Raw genomic sequence first — 15824 nt, 5'->3', positions numbered from 1 at the left:
CTCTGGGTTTGTAGTGTGCCTTTCAGTTGACCATCTTGCATAGGTCATAATGTTTGTATCTCTCTTGTCTTATCCTTGCTATAGATCTGAACTATTTTCTCTTTTATGGTATCAGGTCATGGCTAGGAAAGCTAGAGGAGGTGGCCGTACGGGTGGTTGCAAAGGAGGCAGAGGTGGAGGACGGGGCCATGGTTCTAACCATCATAGTCCTTCACCACCACCCACTCTTGTGAGTGTTGAGCCAGAGCAGTCAGTTAAATAGGAGCCGGAACAGTTAGTTCATCAAGAACAGGAATAGTCAGTTCATCAGGAGCAGGAATAGTCTGTTCATTAGAATTCTCAGCATGCAGAAGAGAAGTTTCCTAAAAGGGAAGAGCTGAGACAGATGTTTCAGGAGGTTTTGGCTAGGTTAGGCCAAAGGCCTGAGTTCAAGCAGCCTATACATGCTCAGGTTGAGGAGTCACTTCAATAGGTTCCAGAGGAGAGAGAGAGAGAGAGAGAGAGAGAAAGAGAGAGAGAGAGAGAGAGAGAGAGAGAGATCATCCAAGAGGAGGGAGATTCTAGCTGACCGAGATCCACCTTCCTTGGGTCACATAAAGGATTTGATGAGGTCTAATCCTCCTTACTTTGATGGAATGGGTACTAGTCTTGAGGCAGAGACTTGGCTCGTAGGTTTAGACTGGTGTTTCGCTATGTTTCCATATAGTAGCAACACCAAGGTAGGATGTGCTATTATGCATCTTAATAAATTTGCTTCAATCTGGTGGAGACTAGAGGAGGAGCAAATCGGTGTATGCATTAACACCATTACATGGGAACTATTTCTGGAGAGATTCAGGGCACGGTTTCTCTCACCCCAGTGGAGGCAGACTCGAGCAGATGAGTTTTATGCCTTATGTCAGTATGGGATGACAGTAGACCAGTATGAGCACATGTTCTATGAGCTCAAACAATACGCCAGAATTGGTAATGATGAGGCTATGCATGTCCAAAATTTCCTGAGAGGTTTGAATGACCGTATCAGTGGAGGAGTGAGGGTATTTGAGTCACCTTCAGTAGAGATAGCCATGGCGAAAGCCAGATTGGTTGAGCTAGACCTTAGGTGTGCACTTGGTGGTCAAACAGGTGTGTAGATAGGGAGTACACCTACCAGTGGGAATAGAGCTCGGGGAAATCAGTCCCAGTCAGTTGCACCATTTAGGACTCCTCAAGCACCCGCTAAGGGTGGGCAATAGCAACAACAACAGTTGAAGCCAAAACAGTTCTAGGGCCAACAAGGTAGCAATTCTCAAAATAAGACGAGTAGGAATTGGCAAAGGGGCAGACAAGGCCCTATAGGGTAGACCTCACAGAGTGCATCTCATGCCCCTAGTCAGGCAAGTTTCTAGCAGTCTAGTGGACCGACAGGTAATAGAGGAGCTTGCTTCTCTTGTGGGCAGTTTGGTCACAGAGCTGCATAGTGCCCTGAACATTTCCACAACACAGGTAGTCAGAGGCCAGCAACATCTAAACCTATAGTAGGAGATGCAGGGAGATTCCATAGAGTATTTGCAGTGGTAGATGACTACCAAGCTAATCATCAAGGTACAGTCATTGAGGTAGTAGGTATGTTGCATGGAATCCCTATCTCTGTACTTTTTGATTCTGGAGCTTCAGATTCTTTTATTTCTTTATCCATTGTGGAGCAGTGCGGACTTACGTCTGCCAAGCAGCAGATAGGTGGCTAGTAGAGTTGGCTACAGGTGTCTGTGTTTCTGTAGATGCCTTTGTTTCAAGTTATGAGTTGATCCTAGGAACCATAGTTATCTCAGTTGACCTTCAAGTTATTCCTTTGGGTTCTTATGGAGTTGTATTGGGAATGTATTGACTATCATCTCACAGTGCTCATGTAGATTGTCGCAAGAAGACAGCGGAGTGTTTAGATGACTTTGGTAGAGAAGTGGAGATTGTGGGAGTACAGAGGCCAATATCCCTGCATATGATCTCCTCTATTCAACTTAAGCGGTGCATGCATAGAGGATGTCAGCTTTTTGCAGTTACTCTTGAAGAATTGGATGAGTCAGAGAGTCAAGAAATCACTCTTGATAGTCACCCTATTCTTAGAGAGTATGCTGATGTGTTTCCATTAGATATTCTCGGTATGCCTCCAAAGTGAGACATAGATTTTTGTGTCGATTTAGTTCCTGGTGCAGAACCTATTTTGAGAGCTCCATATCGGATGAGTACTCAAGAGTTAAGTGAGTTAAAATTTGCAGATAGAAGAATTATTGGCCAAGGGATTCATTCATCCTAGTATTTCCCCTTGGGGTGTGCCTGTTATCTTTGTTAAGAAGAAAGATGGTTCTATTTGGTTATGCATTGATTACTGGCAGCTGAATAAGGTAACCATCCAGAATAGATATCCATTGCCTCGTATAGATGACCTTTTTGATCAGGTTAAGGGAGCCAAGGTGTTCTCTAAGATTGACTTGAAGTCTGGATACCATCAGTTGCACATTCAGGATGCAGACATTCATAAGATAGTGTTTCGTACTCGTTATGGTCACTATGAGTTCATAGTGGTGCCATTTGGGTTGACGAACGTGCCTTCAGTTTTCATGAGCTTAGTGAATGGGGTTTTTTGCACCTACCTTGACTATTTTGTCATTGTATTCTTGGATGGCATTCTGATTTATTCTAGATCTATGGAGGAGCATGAGGGTCACTTACATCAGGTATTGCAATGCTTGAGGGAAAATCAACTTTATGCCAATTTGGTGAAATGTGACTTCTTCCAAACTGAGGTGAACTATCTTGGTCATGTGGTTTTGGGAGAAGGTATATCTGTGGATCCTTCAAAGATCCAAGCCATTGTTGATTGGCCAGCACCGACCAACGTTTTAGAAGTTAGGAGTTTTATGGGTTTGGTCAGATATTACCATCCCTTTGTTGAAGGCTTTTCTTGGATAGGACACCTGATTACTTCTCTTTAGAGAAAAGGGAAGAAGTTTGTTTGGTCAGAACAGTGTGAAGCAGTTTTTAGGACCTTGAAGGAACTCCTTGTTAGTGCTTCGATTTTGGTAGTTATTGATCCATCTGGAAATTTTATGGTATGCATAGATGCCTCTTTGGAAGGTACAGGTGCAGTACTTATGCAGGATGGACGCGTGGTTGCTTATGAGACTCACAAACTCAAGAACCACGAGTTGAACTATCCAGTTCATGATTTAGAGTTGGCAGCTATAATTCATGCTTTGGTTAGATGGCGGCATTTCCTATTAGGGCGTCGGTTTGAGCTGCATAGTGATCACCACAGTTTGCAGTATATATTCACACATCCAAACTTGAATGCTTGATAGCGGAGATGGATGGAATTCTTTTGCAAGTATGATTTTGAGGTTCGTTATATTCAGGGGAAAGAGAACGTAGTGGTAGATGCTTTGAGTCGTAGGTGGCATGAAGTTTCAACATTGTCCCTTGGAGTAGACTTGAGAGAGGATTCTTGTAGTTCTTCCTCAGGATACTTGGTATCAGGATGTTAGATCAGTAATAGAGTTCGGAAGGCCTTTAGAGGGTAGATTTTCTGGATATAACCTTGAGGCAGATGGACTTCATCACCATTGATAGATCTATGTACCTCCTTTGGAGGGTCTTCGTGATTTGATCATGATCGAGGCCCATCATGCACTTTATTCGGCACATCCAGGGGTCAAGAAGATGCACACAAATCTTAGACGGATTTATCATTGGGCTAGTATGAAACATGGCATTGCTGATTTTGTGTCCAAGTGTTTAGAGTGTCAGTGAGTGAAGGTAGAGCATCAGCACCCAGGAGGGCTTTTACAGCCTAATTTGGTACTGGATTGGAAATGGGATATAATTTCCATGGATTTCATCGTTGGATTGCCTATCTCTTTGTGTTGTCATGATGCTATCATGATCATTGTTGAGAGATTGACTAAGGTTGCTCATTTTGTTCCTATTCGAGCTTCCTATATGGCAGCAGTTGTGGCATGAGTCTTCTTAGAAGGTGTAGTGAGATTGCATGGGATTTCGAGGCGGATCATATCTGATAGAGATCCTATCTTTACTTCAGCATTGTGGACCTCACTTCAACATGCTTTGGGGACTTATTTGAACATTAGTTTAGCTTATCATCCAGAGACAGGTGGTCAGACAGAGCAAGTGAATCAGGTTTTAGAGGACATGCTCCGCATGTATGTGATGGACCAATAGTCATGCTAGGAGCACTATATCTATCTAGTGGAGTTTGCTTATAACAATGGATATCATAGCTCTATAGGTATTTCCCCCTTTCAGGCATTGTATAGTCATCCTTGCTGCACTCCTTTCAGTTGGGATTGATTAGAGGACAGGGTACTTATAGGACTAGGACCAGATATTCTTTTGGAGATGGAGCAGCAGGTAGATAGGATTCGTGAGCATTTTGTAGCGGCACAAGATAGACATAAGAAGTATGCAGATGCTCATAGGATAGATCATCAGTTTTCTATTGGTGACTGTGTGTTCTTGAGAGTGCATCCGAGGAAGAGTCTGATCCGTTATGGAAAGGGTTCTAAGTTGGTGCCTTGGTTTGTTGTACCTTTTGAGATCCTTGAGAGGATAGGACCTGTTGCCTACCGTCTTGCCTTTCCACTGAGTCTATCCTGCATCCACAATGTCTTTCATGTTTTAGTTCTTCGACCTTATCATCCAGATTTGACACATGTTCTTCATTGAAACTCTTTGCAGGTCAAGGACGGGTAGCTTTCCATGGAGCTCATGTGCATTCTTCAGCATCGGGATTTGATTCTCAGGGGTCATACCATCGACCAAGTAAGGGTCCTATGGGACCCAAATGATGAGACCTCGATGACTTGGGAGGATGCAGCGAAGATGAGAGAGTTGTATTCTTATTTATTTTAGGCTTCTAGGAGCAAGCCTAGTTTTGGGGGGGAGAAAGTAGTACCCCTACTTGTTTGAACTCAATAGACTCATATTTTATTATTGTTTGTTTTCAGTGGATACATTACCATGATATGTTATTTAGATTTGTATGACATTATGCTTTATCTAGAGATGAGATGCATAATTTATTTGCAGTATTTCAGTACTTGTGATTTATGGCATTTTATGGATTATTGCTATGTACTAGCATTTTACTTTATCTATGCAATGTGTAATTATATGTTGTGTGTTTGCGAGTGTATTGGATGCAAGGGGATGATTTTCCTTCACTCATTTCGGTGAGATAGGGAACATTGTGATTCTCCTTCATCGGTGTGTATCCCATGTTTTCTATATTGTATATATATGCATGTGCAGTTTGGTGATGCAGGATATTGTAGGTACAAGTACCGGGTAGGTAGAGGGTATCATCTCCACCTGGCTTCACAGGTCTGTGCGTGCTTTATATTTTTTGATGGAAGTGGAGGAGATAGTAGTTGAACCTATTTTTACTTAGTTACACTTGTGTGAGTGTTGTCGGTTGGTCATCTTGTTAGTTTGTTCGGCCTTCGTATTTTGTCGTTTGATATTTTTATGGGTAATTGCTTGAGATTTGTTTAATTTGAGTGTTTTAGTGGATTTAATTAATTAATTAATTAGGTTTATGGAATTATCTCATAGTTAAATTGTTTATGCATTAAGATTATAAATTTATTTAATTAAAAGAAATTATTAAATTAAGTTGCAAGCTGCATGATATTAGAAAAATATTTTTATTTAAATTTTAGTGGAAAAATAAATTAGATTAATTATATTTATTGTTTCCTAGAATTTTAAATAAATAAATAAATAAAAGAATAAATATAGAAATAAATAAAAGAATTAATTAGAATTAAAGTATTGCTTTAATTCTTTATTTAGAAAATTAATTAATTTGCGTGAGGAAAGAAAAGAAAGAATATTGTTTTTTAATTATTGCATGTTAGCTTATCTTTTGTCATAAAATTAGAAAATAAAATAAAATTACTTTTATTCTAAATTTAGGTTTTTGAGAAAATGCTATTGAACCTAGAATTTTAGTTTAAATAGGGGAAAAGGTCTTTATTTTAGATACATAGGAAACAGGTCAAGAATTTAGGTGAAGAACTTTATTGGAAGCTTATTGAAAAGATTAGGGCTCTTCTATAGATTTCTTCCAGGAAAGCTATACCAGGTTGGATGACTTCTTAATTGTGGGTTTTTAGAAAATAATTCTATTTTTCTCTGAATGATGTGTGCATACATTATTTGTTAGTTTCTAAACCCTCTTCTTATTAAATCAGGTTTTGAATTAAGATTCTTGCTTGATGTTAATTTTCTAGTGTATGGGAGTAATTTAATTTTGAGATCATCAGGAAAATTATTCTCTCTGGTTTGATTTGTTCTGATAGTCCTTTAAATAAATCTCTATGATTTATTTAGAAATAAATGTAATTGTGAATTAAATTTATTGGATTATCTAAATTAAAAAAAATGCAATTGAAATAAAATTCTGTGAATGAATTTTATTGTATAGGAAAAATTTAATTTTATGTAAATTTTGTTAAATGATTTTTTATGGATTTGGAAATTCTTTTTATGTTTTAAAAAAAATGAATTAAAAAGAATTTAAAAAAAAATATTAAAAAAAAAAATAAATAAATAAAAATATATATATATAAATTTGGTACCTACTACCGATGGTAACAATGCTACTGTGCGGTAGCATGGGCTACCATGCCAGGGCCAAAACTTTAATGTTTTTTTTTTTTTTTTTAATTATTCTTTTACCCTATGCGTATTGCGAAGTGGTTATTGTGGGTTTCGTGCCCAGAGTTTTGGTAAACAAAATAATTTATGTGTTAAATTATATGATATATATGTGTGTGTGTGTGTGTGTGTGTGTGTGTGTGTGTGTGTGTGTGTGTGTGTGTGTGTGTGTGTGTGTGTGTGTGTATTTATATATTAGATGTGTTTTCTTTATGGTGGTTATTATATTATTTTAACTATTATTTAAATACTGATTATGAGTTGATATATATATTTGTAATATAATTATGAGTATATTATATATATACAATGTATATATAGCTATGCATACAATTATATGTATATATATATATATATTTATATACATATATGTATTTATATATATTTATATATTAGATGTGTTTTCTTTATGGTGGTTATTATATTATTTTAACTGTTATTTAAATACTGATTATGAGTTGATATATATATTTGTAATATAATTATGAGTATATTATATATATACAATGTATATATAGCTATGCATACAATTATATGTATATATATATATATACATATATGTATTTATATATATTTATATATTAGATGTGTTTTCTTTATGGTGGTTATTATATTATTTTAACTATTATTTAAATACTAATTATGAGTTGATATATATATATGTAATATATATATATATATATATATATATATATATATATATATATATATATATATATATATATATATATATATATATATATATATATATATATACAATGCATATATATAGCTATGCATACAATTATATTATAGTTATAAAATCAGTTTATAGTTTGAATGTTTCAGAAAAGCTTATAATTTTTAGAATTGATAATTTTGAAAATACATTAGGAGAATTATTTCTATTTAACTTTATTGGACAAAGGACAAGATGGATGTGTTTGTATTAATATAGTTGTATTTCTTTATTTTCTGGAAAATCTTTATTTGCAGATATTGTGTAAATGGTGTTTGCAGTCAAGCTTAATTTCATTGCAATTCTGGTTGAATTGTCATTGTGTCTTATGTTATTATTTCTCCTTGGTCAGGTGTTGTTGTATAACCTCATTGATATGAACCATTGTGTGTTTTGTCCAAATGGTCAATCTTGGGTTAGAGATTGTGTATCCTTCACCTATGCTTTGTCAGGAATGGGTATGGTTGTCCATTTTGCCATAGAGTTCTCGTAGAGAGACCTTTCATGTTAGTGTCCTATGAGAGAGAGTGGCTTTCAAGTGGGGGTCATGCCTGAAGTGGATGATAGGATAACCCATCGAAAGTAAGTTAAAAAGTGATAACCTAATAATTGATTAGGGGGTGGGTAGAATAAATATTAATTAAGATAATGTACCTCGTGCATAGGTGAGTGCTTGTATAGGGCTCATAATGTTACGAGAAGGCTTGGAATGGCAAACTTACCACCTTGTCTTCACAAAAGGATTGGTAGGGTCTGCATGAGACTTAGTTGGAACCGGAGGCTCGAGAGAGGTTACCAAGAGAAACCCAGGATGGTGGCCAGGACCTATGGAGGCTGTACCATGGTATACACCGTAAGACATGCGATGACACTCTCTCCTTAGAGTCACTATTGTTTTGTGAGTTGAGTCATATGGATTTTTGCGGAGTCTTGTAGTCCTTTCGTACGTGTCTTACTTTGCTTGCTTGTGGGTTTTCTACTATCTCCTAGCACGGTGGGGTAGTTCCATTTCAGGATCACATGGTTAGGTGGTAGTGCCACTTCCCATCAGATGTTCTGGATTGTATCTTTAGGTGAGGAAAGGCTTCGCTGGTATTTCTTGGTTCGTGGTTCATGTACCAGCTCTTGTTCGAGATCATTGTTCAGTTGAGACCTTGTGGTCATTATATCAGACATTTATGTAACCTTGATATTGTAACTTTGTAATCTGTGGCATTATTGGAAGCCATGCATTTATGGATATTGTAATAGTATGTCAGTGGAATGAATGTTATTTCTTTGATCTTATGTTTAAATGTTTTATGGAAATTGGATACAATGGAATACTTTTATTTCTTCATTATGGAATTTAGATGTATGTGTAGTTTTAAACTTAAGCATTTAATTTATCAAATTTAATGGACAAATTGGATTAACTGTGGTGTTAATATAATCTATGAATTAATCTTCATTGGTAACCCTTAGGAAATCATATGTTAGACTTCCACTGTGTTATTAAACGTGCAATGTTATAGTTAGTGCACTTAGTCTTTAAAAAAAATAAAAATTATTTCACCCTTTAGTTGCCTAGTTGTGTTGTTTTCCTTTAGGGTTCCTAGTGGGGCATTACAACCTTGCCCGATGTAACTGTCGCATCACCATGACATCGACCAAGAAAATGTTAACCGCGAGCAAGCTTTTCCATCAAACGCAAAAAGGCAACATCATCCACGTCATCGTCGCGGCAAATACCTCCATGTCATCTGTGGGTCCCAGGCATGTCGGTCTCATGGACATTTCAAACATGAATGGTATGCCTTCAACATCATGTAAAGGCATGCCGTTTTGGAGCTAGAATAGCTACAGCCTTCGAAAAGAGCGTGATCTTTACACCTTTTAGGAAATTATTGGATTTTCTTGTTATACATATTCTCCTAGATCCAAAAAGATGTTAGTTGCGTATGATACCATATAGAAGTGAACTGTTGTGCACTTGCAAAATGTTGATGAAAGTTGTTATGGAATGAAGCTTAAAGATATGAATTGGGTGTTTACTTAAGGTACTGTAAGTGCTTGTGTGGGGCACTGGCTATGCAGTGAACAAAATGGCCCACCCCATGCCATGCCTTCTCCATGCCCCCCATGTCATGTGTACGGTTTGATTGGACGTGGTGGCTCTTTCTTTCATGAAAATCACATCAGTACTTGGAGTCACTTTGTCCCTGCAGTCCGTTCAGCTTCTTTCCCCCATAAAATAAATTAAATGCTTTGTTTTGGTTTTTTTGGAATTTTTTTTTTCAAATCATTTTCATTCTAACTTGTATCTTTTACAGTAAAATTATAAATAATATAAATAATTTAAAGATATGTATAAAAAAAATTTATAATATTTTTTAAAGATATAAATCATAAAATTATTTAATAAAGAAAAAAAAAATCAGTTTAAGAGATTTTTTTTAGGGTTGAAATTAAAAAAAATTACTTTAATTTGTTTTTAATAAATTAAAGATATTAAAAAATTTAAATATAAATTTATTATTTTTTTGAAATAATAAAATTATTTTAACTTGTCGTAACTTATTATCTTAAAACATATTAAATATTAAATTATAACAATGTTATTTTTTTTGGATATTTAAAAATTATTTTAACTTGTCATAAATTTATTTTAATTTGTGGTAACTTATTGTCTTGAAATACATTAAATATAAAATTATAATAATTAAAACTATAAAAAATTGTTGTAAATTAAAATAAATGATTATTATCATTTATTTTTTTAATTCTTTATCATTATAATTTTTATTGAAAACATTATGAATACAATACAAATAAATGATTTTTATCCTTTTTTAATATTTTTTTTATTAATTTTTTTAATAAAAATTATATTCTTTATTAATTAATTTTAATTAATGAGGAAGATTCCTCTAGGGTTTGGAATGAATCTTGTTAATCTTTGGAGATCCTAAAATAGTATAAATATAATTGATATCTACATAATTATGTTAGAATATAAATTATTGAAAAGAAAAACCTATAATGGATTAATACTTTTTCATCTTAATTGTTAACCCAAACCCTTAGGGAGACATGGACACTAACCCTAGCGATATTTCTAACCATAACCCTAAATATTAATCTTAATCATAAAACTAACCCTAACCCTAATCCTCTAAGCCTAACCTCAATCATAATGTAAATCCTAACCCTAACCATAACCATATTCCTTCCTCTAAGGTTTGGAATGAATCTTATTAATCTTTGGAGATCCCTAAAATGGTAGAAATATAATTGATATCTACATAATTATATCACAAAATAAATTATTGAAAAGAAAAATCTATAATGGATTAATACTTCTTCATCCTAATTCCTAACCCTAACCCTAACCATGACATCAACACTAACCCTAGCCATAATCTTAGCTATAACCCTAAATCCTAAGCTTAATCATAAAACTAATCCTAACCCTAATCATCTAAGCCTAACCTCTACCATAATGTAAATCCTAACCCTAACCATAACCATATTCCTAACCATAATCCCAAGTTGCTAGTCTAACAATAATCATAACCCTAACCCTAACCATGTTGTAAATCCTTATTGTAGCCATGATGTAAAACCTAACCATAACCTCCTAACCCTAACCATAAGACTAACATTAAAATTATACAAATTATTATAATTAAAATAAATGATTGTTATGTTTTTTTATATTATTTTTATTAATTATTTTGATTATTATAGTTTTTATTTTTACTACAAAATTATTATATTATATTGACAATATAAAGTACTAATCTTGTAAAAAACAAAAACTATAATAATAAAAAATAATTAATAAAGAATAATATAAAAAAAATAACAATCATTTATTTTAATTTATAATAATTTGTATAATTTTAAATGTTATAATTTAATATTTTTTTAAGATAATAAGTTACGACAAATAAAAATAATTTAATTATTTCAAAAAAACAATAAATTTATATTTAAATTTTTTAATATCTTTAATTTATTAAAAATAAATTAAATTAATTTTTTTTAAAGTAAATAAATAATTTTATTGTAAAAGATACAAGTTAGAATGAAAATGATTTGAAACCAAAAAAAATTCCAGAAAAACAAAAAACAAAGCATTTAATTTGTTTTACGGGGAAAGAGAGATGTGCATGAAAGAAAGAGACACCACGTCCAATCAAATGTGGGGGCATGGAGAAGGCATGGCATGGGACGACCATTTTGTCCACTGCGTAGGCAGTGCCCTTGTGTGGCAGATGTGGGCCCATTTCTGTCGCTGTCTTGTCCATTCCCATTAATTTCAAATTTCAAATTTCAAATCTAAACTATTCCCAAGCAAAAGTCTTACGACAAGACATTTATTAGTGGTAGACCATTAATTTGAAGCAATGCATTTGAAGCATAACATGTCTGCAAACAGTAAATATAATGACTTTTTGTCCTTTCTAATCTATTTGTTTGTGTATGATTTGTGTATTTATTTGATTACAAATTTTAAAACATGCCATATATTTTTCATTGATTAAATTTTAATTGAATATAATTTATTTAAATTTTATGATTATTTTAATGCATTACTCTTAATAATTTGTAACTTATATATATATATATATATATTTCACTTCTTTAAACCATATCAAATTACATTTTAAAGTTAGAATATGAAAATTTAAAACAATTATTTTTTTATGGTAGTTTTATTAAATTTTTAATATTAAATTTAAAAATAAATTATTTCTAATCTTCATTCTAGTATCAAAATAAAATCATATAAGAGTAACCTGTGAACATAGCTCCTTTTTTTAAAATGGCAACGCACAGGAGGTTAGGTCTGCAACCAAGAGAGTTCAAAGATCTTCAACCAAAAGATCGGCCCAAGTACCATGCAAATCTAGGATTCCACTCATGGTCAAATCCTAAGTGGGTTTGGGAGGATCATAACAAATCCCTTGTTTCATATCCAGTTAGAAGAGAAAGTGACAGATGGAGTAAGGATACTCGGTGGCAAAGAAATGATTTTCGAGGAAACCCCAGTAATCGCAATAACAGTCAACCAAGAGCAACGTTGGATTGGCAGACAGTGTGTGACAAGAAGTGGAGTTCGAAGAAGATCCCAAGAATGGAGATACTGAATAAGGTAAAACCTAATCTGTCAGAAGCCCAAAAATTATCCTTTTTTTCTGGACAATAAAAGTTGGAATGATTCAGTTGCATTCTTAAGGGAAGTGGGATTTTTCATGAAAAGGATTGGGGACCGGCCAACTTTTAGTCGTGTGAAGAAATGGTGTGAGGAGAACTGGTCTTTTAAGGTAGATATAAAGACAATGCCTAACAGCTTCTTTCTGGTAGTGACAGAGGAAAACAAGGACAAGAACTGGGTTGTTAATAATGGACCATTTTTCATGGGAGGCAAAGGTCTGTATGTGAGAGATTGGGAGCCAAAATTCAACCCTATCAATGTTCCTTTGGAAGAAGTACCCATTTGGCTATGCCTTTACAATCTCCTGAGGGAGTACTGGAACGAAGAGACTTTTTCAGACGATTGGGAATAAGCTAGGGTTTTATATCAAATCAAATGAGGCTATTGAGAAAAAAACACTTCAATATGCACACAAGAATTTGTATTGGGTGGAAACCTCACTTTCCTTTGCCTTCATTGTTAGAGATAAACACAAATGTAGAATGATGGTTACAATAGATTGAGGTTGAACACCAATTGGAAAGGTGTATCATGTGTAACAAGGATGGACATTCGGAGGAGGTGTGTTTGATTAGACCCAAGGGTAAGTCATTGGAGTCCTCATTGGAAGGGAAAGTGGTGAAATTTGTGAACAAAGAGAATGAGAAGAGGCAGGCATAGGCTTTGAATAATGGGGCTTCTCCTTGTTAGATAGTTCAAATAACTTGAAGACAACTGAGAGGGGGGTGAATTAGTTTTCAATAGATTACCAGAGCCCAAAAGAATAATACTGGGATGCATAAACCAAATACCGAAATAGTAGATATACCAATTGAGCTCAACCAATACTCAGAGAATAAATACCATCCACAACACACCAAGATTTGTACGTGGAAAACCCTGTAAGGGAAAAACCATGGTGGGAAGCCTGCCGATAGTCAGATAATACTTCTCCAACAAGTATGTGATTACAATTGAGGGGGTTGTACTTGCAGGAAGGCCAACAACCTAGAGCATATTGTTCATCACAAAAGGAGCCTCATTAACTACATAGAAATCTAGACAACAATTCAGAAGAATGAATGAACTGCAATGATAGTATCTCATATGCCTGAGTACAGTTTCGGTTAAGCTCAATACCAGAGGACTAAATCCTCTTACATAAACCCAACTCGATCTCCAATGATCGACCAAATCCTCTTCCTAAATGATTATTACATTATTCACACAGATAATCTCATAATCTCATAAACCTTATATATGATCTACAATGAGATCTTACATCTATATATATAAACCCTCGACCACAAACAACAAGGTCGACCACCAAACAATAAAATAATTACATAATTACAAAACATGTCGGCCAAAGACCAAACAAATAATATTCAGCCCATAAGACATCTCAGAAACATATCGAGAAGTCCAATCCACACATTACGTTAAGTCGGTCCATAACCTAGATAAACTGACACCCAATTTGGGTCCATACACACTAAGGAAATGATCTCACTCAACCAAGTCTCGAACATGATCACGATCAGCATCTTGAAACTTCACTCGAAGTTGCACCAACATGACTTATGCATATCACCAAAGATCTTCAACAATGCTCTGCTGGTGAAACCCTTGCCGGATTAACAAACTAAGCTTGCCAGCATCCTAGAAAGTATCTGATCACCAAATCAAAACCATATGACTGAGAATGAATTAGCATAAGTAAGCCAATTCCATAAGCCAAACATACCAGAGCATACCAGATCATCATGATCTAATCCAACCAGAAACCAAACAACCTATCGGGATCAGAAGGATACCAGTAAAGCAAACAAAATAGCTAGTGTTGATATCAATGGCAAAACATCAATGCAACACATAATCAATTCCACCAAATTTCCAACACTCCTTCTATGGTGGTAGTTCAGGATACTAGCGTAAATGAAGAAAATATAGGGATTGAACACAGGGTAGTTGCAAGTGGTGTAAATAAGATTACAAGTCAGATTGAAGTTGCTAACCTGGCGGAAGAGGCTTTAAATACACTTGAGGTTGTTATGGAGGCTTTGGATGTGGGATTCAAAAGATCTCAGAAGGAGTTGAATATAGATGAAGATGCTCAACTAGAACAGACTATTTGAGATAACATGAATAGTGAAAAAAGGATAGGTTGTGAAGAAGATATTATTGATAGTTGAACCATAAATCAAATAGATTCATAGCTTCTAAAAGCTACTCTATGGGACAAGAAATATCAGGGTGGGAAGCCAAATAGGGTCTGGATTGCTTTGGCAGGGAATGCAAAAGGACAATGCAAACTTACAGTAGTAAAGGGGGGTCCCCTTCCTAAAGAGAAATGAAAATCATAAGTTGGAATGTTAGGGGTTGCAATGCCCTTGACAAGAGATGTCTGATCAAGCGTGGCCTTGAAAAAATGAAACCTGATTTGGTATGTTTATAGGAAATAAAAATGAGTCTAGAGGATGGTGAAGGGCTAATGATAATGATGAGGTCTGGGGCAGGGGTTTTTTTGAGTGTAGTAGGTCCTAAGGGTGGAATTGGTATCTTATGGAATCTTGTTTTGGTTAAGGTGGAAGAGCTCATCCATTCTCAATAATGACAGTTGTGTAAAATCCAATCCTATAGTCTCAACTATGTTTTTTTCTTATTAATGTGTATGACCTGATGAAATATAACATGCAATTGGAGATATGGAAGAAATTATCATTGATTTTGAGTGATTTGTCATAGGAATTGGTGATCCTAGGATATTAAAATATTTGAAGGGAACAACAGACTATGGGTTATGGTATTTGAAGGATATTCAGATATTTGAAAGGAACAATAGATTATAGGTTATGGTATCTGAAGGATGATGATTTCTGATTATGTGCCTATACGGACTCAGATTGGGCAGGAGATGTTGATGACTGGAAGAGCTCTACAGGTGGTGCATTCTTTCTTGGGAATAAATTAGTCTCATGGCCTAACAAAAAACAATCATGCACTTCATTATCTACTACTAAAGCTAAATATGTAGCTGCTATAACAAATTGTACTAAGATCTTATGGATGAAGCAAATGTTGAAGGATATAAGGGTAATTTATGATGAGCCTATTCTTATTCAGTATGATAATAAAATTTCTATTGATATGTCAAAGAATCCTATATTTCATTTTAAATAAAAGCATATATCTATAAGATATAATTTC

Source organism: Cryptomeria japonica, chromosome 7 (genome assembly GCF_030272615.1).
Source record: "Cryptomeria japonica chromosome 7, Sugi_1.0, whole genome shotgun sequence".
NCBI classification, from domain to species: Eukaryota; Viridiplantae; Streptophyta; class Pinopsida; order Cupressales; family Cupressaceae; genus Cryptomeria; species Cryptomeria japonica.
This window is presented reverse-complemented; position numbering follows the sequence as displayed.